Source organism: Triturus cristatus, chromosome 7, assembly GCF_964204655.1.
Source record: "Triturus cristatus chromosome 7, aTriCri1.1, whole genome shotgun sequence".
NCBI lineage: Eukaryota > Metazoa > Chordata > Amphibia > Caudata > Salamandridae > Triturus > Triturus cristatus.
This window is the reverse complement of record NC_140590.1, coordinates 1,832,944,851-1,832,961,358: the sequence shown is the minus strand read 5'-3', so window position 1 is coordinate 1,832,961,358 and position 16,508 is coordinate 1,832,944,851. Positions and strand designations below refer to the sequence as shown.

The 16,508-nt window shown below is 45.6% G+C and overlaps 1 gene segment (V, D, J or C); it reads right to left on the bottom strand.

The window, feature by feature from the left end:
- LOC146813330 (T cell receptor beta constant 2-like) overlaps positions 1-16,508 on the bottom strand; it is a 934,578-nt gene that overhangs the window by 647,767 nt on the left and 270,303 nt on the right.

Below are 16,508 nucleotides of genomic sequence, written 5' to 3'. Positions count from 1 at the left end.
ACTGTGGACTGACCACATCTATACTAAGAGGTTCCGCACATCCTGGTCACAAAGTGAAACGGCCAGTCCCATGACTGCATATGTCAAAAAGACAACCTTCAGCATTTATAACTCTTTCCTTACAAAATTGTCACTAACATGTGATGTAAGTACTGAAAAAACTCAGAATGCTTCCCAGACCCTGCATCCTTTATCAAATGTGAGTGTAAACCGCTACCTCTGTGAGGTCCAACATCCTGTCCAAATCGAAGATGAGATGGCACCAGAAGGTTCAGCATTAATATCCACTGTCAGTAATTCAAGTGCCAGAAAAGTCAGCCTCTCACTTAATGATTGACCACATCTATATTAAAAGATTCTGCACTTCTCAGATACAAAGGTATATATAGCAAGGAAATCATCGCTCCCTGATAGAAACCATAACATTTCACTGCATTGTAGAATGAGAACGACTCCAAAAATGCATATGGTAAAAGGAAGCTCTCCTAGAGGCCTGGTTTAAATCAGCAAACAAAGGATGGGTCAGTTGGCTGCACTGAATATAGTAAACAACTATCTAATGTTATTCTATTGGACACTTAATGTGCTATTCTAAACTTGGGGACTATTGAAAAATCTTCAGCCTTGTTGAACCAAATATGCACTTGTGGGTTTTGCCAGATACTTCCATCAAGGAACTACCAATGAAAGGTGTGGCAATCAGTACATGTTAGAGTAACCTTTTCACTCACAACATGTGCCTCTCAAGTTGTGGGCACCATAATATCAGTTTTGAGCCAGTGCATCAAAAACGTGTTTCTTTTTGTTGAAGTTGAAGTATGTAGACAATACTTCAACTCCTGAAATCCGATAACATCATACTTTGCTTTTAGCCTTGAATGTAAACATGCAAATACTTACATTTAGCTTTTTACCCGCATGGTGTTATGCATCCTATATAGTGCACTCTCATCCTCGTGCACTATGTGGCAGTAAGGGCCTTATCAGGACACCGTTGCAGATACGGGTCAGACTGTACTCCAGTCGGCAGTCCCAACCGCTGAATAATGATGCGACTGGACATGATGCGGTTGCACAAGCTCCCATACAGAAAAGAGAGTTTGGTTCATCCCTGCACCTCAAGGTGCCTGCCACATAGTGCAGGGATAAACAGTGGGGCACCATAGATGCCCCCTTGTCCCCTAACCAGAGTCCGCTAAGGGCCCCCAAACTCGTTTTCTGACAGACTTTTCTTGTCAGAAAACCCGGCATGGAACGCCGTCCAAGGGGATTACATGCCAGTTCCCACTGGCAGACAAGCACCTTGAGCCCATCGGAAGCCAGCTGGAATGTCTGGCCAGTTTCAAAACCGATAGCCTCCATTGTAATGAGGCTGTCGGTTTTGAAACTGCGTTGCGGCTCGGAAAGCCTGTGAGCTGAGTTCTTCTTGCTTTTTCTGAACCTAATCTGCCCCCAAGTGTTTGTCTTTGCATCTCATTAATAATCATACACTACATAACGTACACATGCCCTCTTATACTATGTGACAGTAAAAGTTTCCTTTTTTATCACACGAAAATATGCTCTCTCTATAGTGTACACATTTTCACGTGTACTATGTGACAGGAAATGTTTCTCTTTTTATCGCATGGATATACACACCCTATATAACGTACACATGCCCTCTTGTACTATGTGAGAGGAAAAGGTTATCTGTTTTCACATAGATATATACACTTTATAAAGTGTACACACTTTCACTTGTACTATCTGATAGTAAATGTTTGTCCTATTATCACATGGATATGCATACACAATAAAGTGTATATACTTTCACTTGCACTATTTGACCATAAATGTTTGTCTTTGTATCACATGGAACAACACACCCAGGGTGTTTAACGTTTCAACTGACAGTTGTCACAATGACCATATCTCACTTTCCACTTGGATGCTTGCAAGTTTTTATTTTCCAGACGTACTCCAGAACTTAAATATTTCTTTATAGGACCAGACAGATATTTGTAAATGATACAAACAAATCGCCATTTTCAACATCTTAAACACAACAAAGTAAACTAACATTAGCAAAATTCTATAACTCTGACATTGGCAATCCAAGCAATGTTTTTATTTGCAATAGGCGAAAAATGTGCAAAAGTATTTGTTAAAATAAAAAGTTACAATGAAAACATACAGTACGTGTTTGCGCTCAAAAAGTAAAAAGCAATCCATAACAAAAACACATCTAAACACAAGAAATAAGAGCAGAAATTAAATGGACAGACCTACCAGCCCTGGCACCTAATTAAACTACTTGTGGGGCAGAGGTGTACAAGCAATATGCCATCACTGTACCATCAAGGGGGCTATAACTCTATATCAGAACATTGGAAAGCTGATGACTCCATTAAAAATACTAAAGTGGCGCACGCCCTATAATGGTTGCAATATACTGTTGGCTCTTATAGACCAATGTTTGTCCTTTCCTTTCTCCCTGTTTATTTTAGGAAATGCCTCAGTTGTTGAGAGGAATGGAATAATAGAAGTTTAGTTCTTCGGCTTTGGGCGTTATCAGTTGTTAAGACCCCACTTCACCACCATGGTAATTGGTGGAACACTGAAGACGCAAGGGATAATAATACCCACTTCTGGCACAATGCTGACCCTGCCATGGTGTTTATTCTTGGCATAATGGATGTAGTTCTTGGTATTTCTTTGACAGGTGACACTTTTCTTTGTACTTATGGGAAAATAATCCTTTTTGCCCCTGATCCCTCCTATTTTTTGACTGGTTCTGGTGGTAAATAACTCTGACTGTGCCCCGGGCTCTGCTAACCAGGTCAAGAACCAGTGTTCTGATTAAAAGGTATATGGCAATTTATAATTTTTTACGAGCAATCAACCTGTTAGTCCCTACTATATGGTAGGGCACATATTTTTAGATTCCCAGCAGATTTAATGCACTTAAGTGTGTACACTGCTGTGTTGCCTGCTGTCTTTTTAAAAGTCAGCTCTGCTTTCCAAGCTGTTTTTAAATTGCAATGATATGCAAATTCTACTTTGGATTTAAAGGTACTTTCAAAGTGTAAAACAGCCTTATTTTTACATAGAATTCACCCCTAACATCTACCCTAGGTGCCCCCAGGGTAGGGTGCCATGTAACCATAAAAAGAAACATTTTAAATGATGTTGTATGTGCCCTGGTGAGGGAATAACTACTGATTTAGTTTTTCCCCATTGAAGCATTTTAGCTTCATAGACTAATATGGGAATACTACAATAAAGTGCATGCACAAAGAGGACTGCACTATGAATGACTGCACCTGCTGCACACTAAGGAACTACAGCCCTAAGGACTTTGTGTTGCTTCAAAAAGAGGAGAGGACTCCCTGAAAGCAACAGGTTAAAAGAGCTCCACCAGCATGATCTCCAGCAAAAAGAATAATGCTGACCCCCTTCAATTGGACTTTAAAGGATTTCACCAGGTGCATTGTGGGAACTGCAGTTAAAACTTCTGAGGAGAAACTCAGAGACTCTGTAACCTTGGACTTGCGTTTTGGACACTTTGAGCCCTCAAGAGGTACTTCAGTAAGAAGTTCCAGGAGTTTGGAGCAGTTTGGGACAACTTTTGAAAAAATCTCCATAATGTGACGTAGAGAGTTGAGCCAATTATGTCGAACCATGACCGGCCTGGATTTCATGTTTGTCCCGCTGAAAGCTCCAGAGCTCAAGACTTCCAGGAGTTGACCCGGGGTTCCCGCTGAACCAAAATGATAAAGCTGCTGTGAATTTGGCCTGCTGGAGAGGCCCTCTTGATGTTGAGAGAAAATATTCCAGAAAAGTTTATAAGTGCAAAGGTAAAATTTTGATCAAGGTCTCCCACTTAGTGTATCCTACCAGGGCTCCATCACGGTCAGCTTCAAAAATTTAATTTGTCACGGTCAAATGCATATCTCCCATTCCCTACCTTTGATTTTTCTCATTTATATGTCATTTTAAATGTACAAATATTTCCTGATGGTCTAAATTGGTGTTGGATTTTTATTGAATGTTGTGCCTTACTTATTTCCTGTATTGGTGATTTTAAATGCCTTACGTACCTGTCTCCTAAGTTAAGCCTGCCTGCTCATTGCCAGCTACCAAGGGTTGAGCAAGGGAATAATTAATTGAGCACATGTTTGGTCCTTATATTGCGTTGGTGGGGATATTTCTATTGTTCGGTGCATACTCACTCCTACTAATAATCCAAGAGAGCTCAGACTACCATTGGACACTTTTATACATTGGTTATAAACAGACAATTTTATTTATGTGCCAAAGGGACATACCATACAGACATGACCATATTCATCCTGATTATGTGCACCATTCCCAGTCTTTTATCAAAATCTGAACCATTTCTATTACATTTTGTTAGGAATATAAAGTATAATATTTAAAATAGAAAGAGAAGAAGAACGTTGAGGAAACATGGGAAACCCCATGCCTTCCTAGTCCCACCCAACCCTACTCCCCCCACCATTTGTAGGGCAGAAATTCTGACTTGAAGTTTAGTGTCCACATCAGGTTAGCAAAATCAACATAGCTGAACTAAACTTACAGAGTAAATGCTGACACAGTAAAAGGATGGTTTGCAGTGGAAATCTCATTTAAGCTTCATCTGAATTAGCAAAATACTCCACTCCAGATGCTTCCCCAGACCCTCTGGAATCCAACAAAAGGTCTGCCTCCAGTGCAAGCTCCCTGGGGTCAGAGTACCCACAATCCACTGGGTGTTTGCATAGCTCTGGAAAACAGGGACTTAAAATATGCTCTCCAACAATTGAATCACACAGCCCCCCACAGGTGTTAATCAAACTACCCTTCACCCAACCATCCAGTGCCTCAGAAAAGTACCCCACATCACTCTCACAAGACTGGTGAGTCAGTGTCTAACTGTTGCTGTCTCTGAACCCATTGTCTTCTGGCTGGTCTCCATCCTCACTTGCTGGGGCTTCTATCATGGGGGAACCCCTCTCCCTGCACCTCTCATCTAGAGTCAGTAGAGCGTCCATCCCACTACCAGGAATATTATCCCCTGTGCCAGTTCCCCAATCCACCTCAGGGACACTGTGCACCACTGGAGTAACCTCACAATCCTGAACCCCCTGGTGTATGTCAACCCCCTCCTTGAAGCAGGGTCCCAAAGCTGTGTGTGTGTGGACCTCATCCTCAGTACTGGTCCTAACACTTTTGCTGCCACCATCTGGGCTGGGCCTCACCCTACTGGCTTCCCGGTCCAGCTCTCTCATTTTAAACTCATGGTCTAACATCATCCTTTTCTCCTCCATGGCTAACTTAAGCTTCTCCAGTTCTACAGCAACTCTCCTTGCTTCCCGCCTCTCCTCCAGCTCCTCTGGGGACAAACTGCTGCTGCCTGTCTTAGAGGGTGATCTCCCTCCCAAAAGCACATCCACCCTTGGAATAGGCTCCTCTGCCTACATGCCTAGATCCCCAGACAGTTCACTAGGATGTCTAGCTGCTACCCAGGCCCTCAGCACCTTTTGTAGCTCCTCTCATCTGGTGAAGCCCCTGATTTGGATTTTGAGGTTTTTGCAGATCTCCTTCAATTTCAACACACATTGTAGGTTTCTAACGTCTCCTCCTCAAAGGCCACTTCCAAGGATGCAACAGATGATGCAATTGATTCAGGCATGTTGTACTGGAAAGTTCAAGTTCAAAACCAATGGAAAGGCAAAAATAGACCAAATATAATATTATGTGGTACGTAATGATCTGCGACATGGTAGTTGTGCACACCAATCACTGTAAGTCAAGTGCAAACACAAGTTCTATTCTCACTGCTGACAAACAATGTTAGTAATGGTATTTTTGGCAGGCTAGGGCATGCGCCAAAGCCAGGCAGAAACCACCACTCTAGTCAGGATAAGGGAGTTACACTCCTAAAATAACCCCTGCTCACCCCCTTGGTAGCTTGGCACTAAGGCTTATCTTAGAGGCAGTGTGCAAAGCATTTGCACATAACCCACAGAAATACAGTGTAAGCACAACAAAAGGACACCACACCAGTTTAGAAAAATAGCCAATATTATTATTTACTTTAAGACAACACCAAAAACAATAAAAATCCACAATACAGTACCTATAAATCTACAGTTGTCAAAATAAGCTTTAAAAACAGTTCCTTGATGTCGATAGCTTCGTCCGGTGCTATCACGGTGTTGTGAGCAAACAAATCCAAACAGTTCTGGCTGACTGCGGCGTCGCGGGCCAGCTAAGGTGTTGGGAAGACCCGCAAACAGTACCTTTTAGAAATGATGGTGTCGGTGACCTCTTGTTGAGCTTCCAAAAACACAGCGTCCGCAGGCGTTGGTTCCGGAGGTCGGTGCAGGAGTCATCGGGGCCCTCGGAGTTACACGTGTTGCAGGTCGATCTCCTATCTGTTGGAGTCAGGAGCGCTGGCGTCGGCAGGCGTCGTGTGCTGCGGTGTGAAGTGCAGCGGTGGTGGCGTCATCAGATGGCATCGTCGGTGAGACCAGGGTCACGGTGTGAGATGAAGGCAGTGCTCATCACAGTGCTGGCAGATCACGGCGCAAGAAGCGTCGTCGTTGGTGCTGAAGCGCTGTCATCGGCTGACGGACAGGAGTCGATGGAGCCGGCTTCGGTAGGTCACGGCTGCGTTGCGGGATGAGGGCAGTGCGTTGTGTAACTTACGAGCTGTGCCATCGAACCATGGTGCAAGCAGCGGCATCAATTTCAGCATGGAGCGGCATTGTCGGGAAGGCCAAGTTGTTGTCGTGAAGTGAGGCGGTGCGTAGCGTGGCGCCCACAGGTCGCAGTGCGAGCAGCAGCTCAGTGGCAGCGTCAGCAGACGTCGTCGGTGAGACCAGGGTCACAGTGTGGCATTGCGGCGATGCCCTCTGCGGTGCCATCAGGACACGGAGTCAGCAGCAGCATCGTAGACGTCGTCGAATTGCTTTTCCTCTGTTGCAGCACAAAACACACAGCCCCCAGTGCGGCGGGCAGAAGAGCTTGAAGTCTTTGTTGTTCCTGAGACTTCTTCAACAGGGAGTAAGCTCTACCACAAGCCATTGGAGAAACTCACAAATCAGATTGCAGAAAGTTAAGTCCAGTCCTTTCACTGCCCAAGACAGAAGCAACCACTGCAGGCCAACACAGCAAAGCACACAGCAAAGTGGTATGTCCTCCTCACAGCTTCTCCAGCTCTTCTTCTTGGCAGTCTTCTTGGTCCAAAAGAGTTCTAAAGTTCAGGGGTCTGTGCCCCAATATTTATATCCCAAAATCCTTTTGATCTCTTAGGCAGAGAGTGTCTGTGCCCAGCCAGAACCATGTCTGCCTTCTCTGGTGTGAGGTGGAGATGGCATTGTCAGAGGCAGACCAGGCCCTTTGAGGTGCAAGGAAATCTCGTCTCCCTTCCCCCATCACAGCCCAGGTCTATTCAGCCCTTTCCTGACCCACCTAGACTATCTGGAGCCACTCCTGCTCCCCAGTCTTCTGTCATCCAAAACCAAGACAGGCAATCCACATTCCAGCAGAGGCACACGGGATGACTGAGTAAGAAAATACCTACTTTCTAAAAGTGGCATTTTCAAACACAGAATGTAAAAATCACCTTCACTAAAAGATGCATCTTTAGATTCTGAGTTAAGGCATACTTAACTTTGTTTTCCTACCTAGTTCCCAGGGCCAGTTATGTTTATAAGAGGTTATAAACAAGCTTCCTATTCTGTCCTATGGGGAACAGGTAGCCTTGCAGTAGTGAAAAACGAAATGGGCTTTAATTCACTATTAGGACATGCCACACACACCAGGGCACGTCCTACCTTTCACGTACACTGCACCCTGCCCACAGGGGTACCTTGGGCCTTCCTTAGGGGTGCCTGACATGTAAGAAAAGGGAAGGTTAGGGACTGGCAAGTGTGTGCACTGGCCAAGTCGACATGGCAGTTACAAACTGCAATTGCAGGTCAGAGTTACCTTTTTAGGGCTACTCACGTGGGTGGCACAATCAGTGCAGCAGGCCCACTAATAGCAATTGATTTACAGGCCCTGGCACACTCAGTTCACTTTACTAGGGACTAACAAGTAAATCAAATATCCAATCATGGAAGCACCAATCCATAACACAATTTACCCAGAAAGCATATGCACTTTGGCACTGATTAGCAGTGGTAAAGTGCCCAGAGTCCTAAAACCAACACAAACAGGTAAGGAAAAGGTAGGAGAAAGAAGCAAATTGTTTGGGGATAACCCTGCAAAAAGGGCCATTTCCAACAAGGAGCATCCATAAGGTAGCTCAACAGGGGTTTCTACAGGCTTGTTTAGTCTTAAGAACTGGACCCCACATTGCAGGTCAGTCGCTCATTAGCCAGGAGGTTCCAGAGGGGAAAGTACCATTGTAGAATATCTGGAGCTACCTTCTTTATCCAGGAAGCGACAATTGCTGAATTTGCAGCTCCCAGACAGCTCCACGTAAGTAACTTGTTGCCTTTTACCAAGATAGTTCCCTTCCCAATCAGCACCTCTTTCCAATATAATTGAATCTTGGAGCACGACCACCAAACATGATGTGGTTGCCTACGTCTCCATATAGCCTATGACACAAGGAACTGACTGCATGGTAATATGTATGTAGCTTGGACGGGTGCATGTAGCAGTCATGGAGTAACTTGCAGTGTGCCTCTTTGTCCAGTGTGTGTGTTATGGGACCCTTGAGGCGGGTTTCTCCCCCCCTTTCTTAATAAGTATTCTCAACGCTCTATGAGGGTGTATTCTCTTCTTTATTGTTTTGTGTATGTTATCTCCACATGCGCTGAATAAAGTAAAAGAAGATCAGTCTGTGAAAGGCACAGGGAGAGGGATTGTAGCTTGTGGATCCACTACTTTAGGCTTCTCTGGGTGCCAGGCTCCTTCTTCTTTCCGTGTCAGGTACTCGCAGACCCAAATAAAAGAAAACAAAAAGAGAAGGAGAAACTCAGGCTATCTGTTTCTAATTCTCAGAACACAGGGAGGGGAAAGTGTGCACCGTCACCAGAGCCCTACTGTCTGTGGGGTGCCTAATGTGCAGGGGACGTTTGTGTGTTATTCGTGGGTGCCCTTCATGCGTGTCCACAGCCCCTTTATCAGTGAAGCATAAATGCCCGGCACTTGCCTGCTTCCACGACCCTCCTGGGCCGTGGCGTTGGGAGACCCAGCCTCCTCGTTGTCCGGGAGAACAGTGGTCCCGTGGGCAGTGCTCCTCGAGCGATTGCTGTCTTTCTCGCCTTCCACCCGATCAGTAGGCAGGTCCCGCGTGATGTTCCTTCTGCGGCCGGCGCTGGTTTCTTCCTTTTTGCTGTCCGGGCCGTTCGTTCTCCACTCTTCTTCCTTTCTTGCCTCCGACTCCCGCACACCACACACCGCTTCTGCCTCCCAGCAGTCCTTTGTAGCGGGCACGTCCGCCCATCCTCCCGAGTCAGCTAGACCGCTGACTCCACTTCCTGGTTTTTCGTCGCCTACCATATTGGATTGGTCGCCGCCACCGTTGGATGGTCGAGCACCATCACACTGCCCTCCCCTAGGGAATGGACGGTCGGGCCATTCAAGGACAGGAAACTGGGAGAGATAGTCCGCATTTGTTTGGAGTTTCTCTGGTATGTGTATGGCCTCAAAGGTGAAGGGCTGTAAGGAAAGAAACCAACGTAAGATCTTGGGGTTGGAGTCTTTGTGGAGTGAAAGCCAGGTTAGAGGGGCATGGTCGGTCAGCAAAAGGAAAGAGCGTCCCAAAAGGTAATACTGTAGGGTTTCCATATCCCACTTAAGAGCAAGGCACTCTTTTTCAATCGTGGCGTATTTGATTTCTCTGGGATATAGTTTCCTACTGAGGTATAAAATGGGGCGTAAATCTCCGGCTTCGTCTGGCTGGGATAGTACGGCTCCAAGGCCTCTTCCCGAGACGTCGGTTTGGAGGACAAAGGTCTTCTGAAAGTCAGGACAGATAAGGACGGGGGCGGTACACAGGGCTCTTTTTAGCCGTTGGAAGCTTTCTTCTTGGGGACCAAACCAGTGAAGTTTTTCCCAGTGTGTTTTTTTGTCAGCAGGTCGGTGAGGGGACTGGCGATTTCGGAAAAAAGTGTGGTATGAATCTTCTATAATAGTCCACCAACCCAAGGAAGGAACTGATACTCTTCTTACAGGTTGGTCTGGGTATGTTTGAGATGGCTTCTATTTTGTTAATTTGCGGTCTTACACACCCCTCCTGGATATCATAACCCAGATATTCTATGTGGTTGGTGCCAAAGGCCGTCTTCCTTGGATTGAGTGGAAGGCCTGCTTGTTCTAATGTTTTTAGCACCGCTTCTAGATGCGTTAGGTGGGTGTCCCAGTCAGGGCTGTACACTACAATGTCATCTAGATAAGCAACAGCAAAGCGTTGATGCTGCGCTAATATGGTATCCATTAATCACTGAAAAGTAGCGTGGGGGCCCCGTGGAGGCCAAAGTGCAGAACTTTAAATTGGTATAAGCCTGATGGTGTTGAGAAGGCCGTTTTCTCTTTGGCTGCTGGAGTTAAAGGGATTCGCCAATAGCCTTTTGTTAGGTCTATGGTGGACATCACTCTGGCATCCGCTACACGCTCGATTAATTCGTCCACTCTTGGCATGGGGTAGGCATCGAATTGAGACACAGAATTTACCTGGCGGAAATCTATGCAAAACCGAATGCTACCATCAGGTTTTGGCACAAGGACGATTGGAGAGGACCACGCACTATGAGACGGCTCGATTATGTCGGCCTTCAACATGTCTTGTATTTCTTGATCTACTGCCTTTCTCCGGGCCTCGGGGATGCGATAGGGCTTTAATTTGACTGGTTGAGCTGTTTTTGTAATTATGTCGTGTTCCACGAAGGCTGTTCTTCCTGGGGTCCCTGACAAGACAGAGGAATATTTAGCACAAAGAGACAACATTTGATGTCTCTGTTTTTCCGTCACTTGGGACCCTAGTTGTATGTGGGTCTCTTCATCTTTATCAAAGAGTGTGCAAGGGAGCATATGTACAAAGTCAACAGGTGGGTTGAAAGAAGGAACCCCTGGGACATTCCACATGTAAGTTTTGATTTAAGTGAGTGGAAGGGGAATAGACACACCAACTGGATGCAGCCCTTCAGTAAAGGGGTGTCCCACTCGGGCGTCATCCCCAGGAGGACAGTGGCTCTGACACAGTGGATCAGAGGTTCGTGGAGGAACATGCCGTCGGCCGCCAAGGGATTCAAGAGCACCAGCACCTGAGTGGTACCCTTATCAGCCTCTGTTTGGTCTTTCCCCAGCCTATTATGGTAGTTATGGTTTCATTATTTGGCGGTGTTACTTCTTTAATTGTTGTGAACAAATTGTGGTCCCTTGGTTATGTAGGGGTTAGTAATAATGAGCCAAATGCTTTATAAAAGCACTGTGTGTAGCCATCTGGGCCGACAGCCTTGTTGTCTTTTAAAGTTTTATTGGTTGCCTTAACCTTCACCTCTATTATAGGATTGTTCAGCCTACTAATCAGGAATTAGGAGGTTGACACAATGGTACTCTGCTCAACGTCCAGTTGGTAGTCCGCTGTATAGATTTGTAAGGAATAAGAATGGAAGGCTAAGAGCTTCTCATCCTCCTTTACTAGTTTTATCCTGTCATCTAACTCTATCTCCTTCACATATTTGTGTTCTTGTTTCATGTGGACGAGGTGAGTCGAAGTAGGCCCTCCTACATAGGAGCCCCTACATTCTAAGGTGACATAAAAGAGGTCATGATCTGAGACCAAAATTGTACCTATTTCTGATTGAGGACATCAGTGTAAAAGAGGGGTGTTCAAAAATACATACTGGATTCTAGAGTATCTTTGGCACATGAGCGAGAAGAATGTATAGCCTCGTTCCTCTCTGTGGTTCTCACACTAGACGTAATGGAGGACAGTTTCCCTCAGTTTGCTCTTAAGTTTGCATGAGAAGCCTACAGAGTGTGGAGTAGATGGGTCAGTTCTGTGTACACTGTGGTTCTAAACTGAAATAAAATCGGCGATAGATATGATGTTCCCTTCAGCAAAGTGAGTGAGGGTATAGAATGTTTTACTTATAAAGTCATCCTGCCCTTTATTTGGGGCATACAACACTGCAGTGGTAAGTAAGTGCCTTCTACAATACCATTAAGATTAGGCAACTACCCTCTCTATCTCTTTGGCTTTCTAAGCAGGAAAAAAGAAGATCATTCCAGTAAACGAAGGCAACTTGATTATGTTTGCTTTTTCCTGAAGAATAGTATGCTTGCAAGTAATGTTTGTGTTTAAATTTAGATTCTCCTCCCTGTTTGAGATGTGTTTGTTGTGGTGCAATTATGTCATGCTCCCAATGCTTCATGAACTGAGAGCATTTGGACCATAAGGTTCTGTGGTATATGTGTCTCCAGTCAAGCCCAACTCCTCACATGCAGTAGGTACAATTGTAGATTACTCACCGTGATATTTTCAATGCGGGTGAGCATAACTGTAAAAATCATATGGTTTTAGCGCTGTGTGGTCTAATTGGAATATGTTCTATGCCCTTATGCCCTTCCTTAACCTCTACCATTTTCCCAATTTGAATAAGTCAAACAAGATTTTAGATAAAATAAATTAGTGCAATTTCATTGCGTTGTAGGGGCCCTCGTCAAGTTAACAGGTTTTCCTTTTGCCTTTGGTGGAGTTGTATGTGCACCGTGATTGTTGTGTGGAGCATTGCAACTCAGTATGGTCGGAGGGCCCCAGAGTTGTAATGTGCTAGCATGCTGCTAGTTTACTGCTTATTCAGTGGTCATATGTATTGCAAGTGTTGTTATATGATGGGGAGGTGTCCCGGTGACATGGAGTCTGAGCCATTATCATTTTTTTTGTCTTTGGTCCTCAGCACCCTCCTATTTTGCCTTGTTCCTCAAGGATATTTAGTTTACACTATCTTTCAAGAAGATGGTCACTGTGCATTCTCCTCCGTGCCCTGCAATGGTGATTTTGGGAGGTACGTCATTGGTTCCGCCCGCGCAATCCCCAAGAAACAGGCAACCATGCAAAAATTGGAAAAATAGTGACTTCTGTTGTTGTAGTCAAAAGCGATGCTGAAAGGATAGAACCTTCAGTATCTAATTTTCTTATGCTGAAGAAGGTTTGCAATCAGTCCAAGCTGGTGGTGGCAAAGTTGAGTTGTTGGAGTAATATCTTGAAAGAGAAGGCAGGTTTTTCCATTGTGTTGAATCTGATCTTTTGACCTAGCTGCTTTTTAGACCTGCTCTTTGCATTTGTAGATTTGTAGTTTCACAAGGATACCATGTAGTTTGCTGCACACCTTCATTCTCCTTCGTCCCATTGGATGTTCTCTGTCTAGCTCAATGGTGTTGAGGGTGTCCTTAATTAATGTTGTGAACAGTCTAGAGACAAAATGTTCGATTTCAGTTCCCTCTCACCTTCCCGGAGGCCTCAAATGTGTATATTATTCCTCCAGGAGTAATTTTCAAGGACTTTGATTTTCACTATTATCAATTTGGGAGTGAAGGGACATGCACTTGTCCATTAAGGTTAGGTTATTGTCCCTGAGTGAGTCTATGTAGCTTCTCCCTTCACAATTCTAGTCCCAACTGAGTCAATCTCTGTTAACAGCAACACAACATTTTCTCTCTGGCTTGACCTTAGAGTGTCTAGTTCTTTGGATAAGTTGACCTTAATTTCCTCGCGAAGTTCAGATTTGAAGGTTTGCAAGCTAGAAAGCAGTTCTGCCTGTATTAGGGCCATGGTAGTTGATTTATCAGTAGGTCTCCCATCCATCACCGGAAATGCACAATCCAAATGGTATTTCACTGCTTTGAAGAAGCCAGTCACTTTCTTATGGGTGTGTTTTTGGAGGTATAGGCAGGTCAACATAAGCCTGAGGGTAATAGTAAGGCATCCCTGTGCAGGTAAACATTAGCTAAGCCAAAGATCAGCCTCTGTTGGGTTGCTGGACAGCCCTCATGTGGAGGCTTGTGACCGAGGATAGGCAATAACTGAAGGCTATGTGTTAGGGTTCTTCTTAGGAATGTTGTTAGGCATGGGTCAGGCTTTTTCTATTGCCCGTTTTTCCGTTTCTGAAGGAAAGACAGGATAGATCATTGTGTCCTGAAATGGTGACCAGAATGTCCCTTTATCAGTGAGCCATCACTCATTCATCACTGCCAAGCTCACATCAGTGGTTACAGGTTTAGGACCAGATTTATCAAAGGTTTTACGTTGCCCTTGCGCCATCCAAGGGGACACAGGGCGATGCAAAATCTACAATTAGATTTACCAAGCCAAGCAAGGCCACCTTAGATTGCCCTGTGTGGCTTGGTTAATCTTGAGTAATGCTAGGCAGCCCAAGTTGTGTTGCTGCCTTGCATTACTCTGCCTCAGAGGAAGTTCCCATGCATCAACATTTGGATTTTGGTGCATTCCCAGATTTACCATGAGTGATAGACCTGGAAATGCTTCAAAATGCTTTGCTTTCCCAAGGGAGTTGCAATGAGGAGAAATATGTATATTTCTCTTAATTTTTTCTTATTTCCACGTGTGCTGCATTCACACCTGGAAAAAGTAAAAAGCCTCAGAGGATTGGTTTTGTGCAGGAAGGTTTTTTTAAATGGCAGAATGCGCGCTAGGTGCGCAAATTCAGCCAATTTTTTCTTTTTTTTTTAAATGAGGCATGGGCTCCCCCACTTCATTTAAATGAGCCCCCGGCTGGACTAGGTTCCGGGGGCAATCCTATAATTATATTGTGGGATTGCTTTTGGGCAAGGGGAATTGTATGTTAGCAGCACCTCTTGCCCAAAAACAATGCCGGCTCCCGCAGGAGGCGGGGAGCCGGCTGGGACCATGGGGGCATTGGGGCTCTCCCCACTGTCCCCAACAAAGAGGCCAAGCCCCGGGGGATGGGGTTCCTGGGCCAGAAGTGGCTAAGGGAAGGGGGACCATGCGGCCTAATCATTAATAAATACATCCAAGAATTGGGCATGCCGCTGGGGATGGGGTCCTCGGGGCGAATATCAATGAATGGAAGTGGACTGTTTTTTTTTTTTAGAAAAGTTTGGAGTGGCGATCCTAACGCGGCGCACAGCACAGCCCCCTAGTGTGAACGTGCTGGGTGTATGGCTTTCAGCATGACCCCCTAGTGGGAACGCTCTGGGTGCGCGGCTCTCAGCGTGGCCCCCTAGTGTGAAAGCACTGGGTGTGCAGCTCTCAGTGCGGCACCCGAGTAAATCACAGCTGTTGGTGATTTCACATCTTCTTAGAGCCCCTGCATCTCCACCCTGCCTATGACTGGAAGTATTAGCCCCCCCCTGAAATTTTTATCAGCCTTCCCCCGAAATTTGGCTCTAGTTGTGCCCCTGACTGGCGTACGCCGGCTCTGCCCACTCTGCTTACACTTACAGAATTCCGTAGATTCTATCTGCCGCATGTCAATGATCCAGCTGTGGGGCTGGGAATATCTTACAGACAGGATTCTGGGTCTTTTCCGAGACTTGGTTTGCAATCCTGACGCTCCACCGGGGTTGCCACTGGTTGGCAGCCAATTAGAGCCAAGCTCTTGCTCGGGGGTTAGGCTCTGCCAACATATGTACTTATCCAATCACTCCACCAATCCCCAAGCACTTATAAATTCACTATACACTCTCCTTGCAGTACTCTAATCATCCAGTCTCTACCTATGTACTCATAGACTGACCCAGACAAAGTTACATAACCAAGGTCTTCCCCACTGCCAAAGGTAACATTGTTGCGTGCGCAGTCAACAGCACAATGTAATGTGATAGGGACCAGAGCCATCATGCATACATAATAAACACATGGACACAGTTAGATAGATAGTGAAACTGGCTAAGGGCACGTGCGCTCTGCCCCTTTTTATTGCCAGGGTCACATGTCCAGTGACATCTGTGCTGGATGCCTGTGAGGTGAGAGTAAGCCAGCCCTCAGGGAATGGTTAGTGCTGGCAACAACTACAACAGTGATAATCGGATCACACACGGAGATTCAATCATAAAGGGTCCATGACTTGTGGTGCACTAAGGTAGGGGTACCAGATCTTAAATCACACAGAAAAGATTGTATCATAAAGGGTCTATGACTTGTGGTGCACTGAGGTAGGGGCACCAGAGATGAGCGTGCTGATGTGAAGAAATTGTTAATGTCCCTTTGGGATATTCCTGCTGCATGAGGTGAAATTGTTGCATCCGGTGTCTACAGCACGAAAGTCAATCATAAAGGGTCCATGAGTTGTGATGCACAGAGTTAGTGGCACCTGAAGAGTGCAGCGTGTGTGCAGATAGTGATGATGGCGTGTCCTTGCAGGACAGGATTGGATTTGATATGTGTGAGACCTGCTGACCGCAGTGTAGGCCGGAGGCAGCGGTCAGCAAGGGCCTACAACCACGTGGTGTTGACTTGTGGTGCACTGAGTTAGTGGCAACAGTGGCAGTCAGCGTGTGCGCAGCCAGCGATGATACGT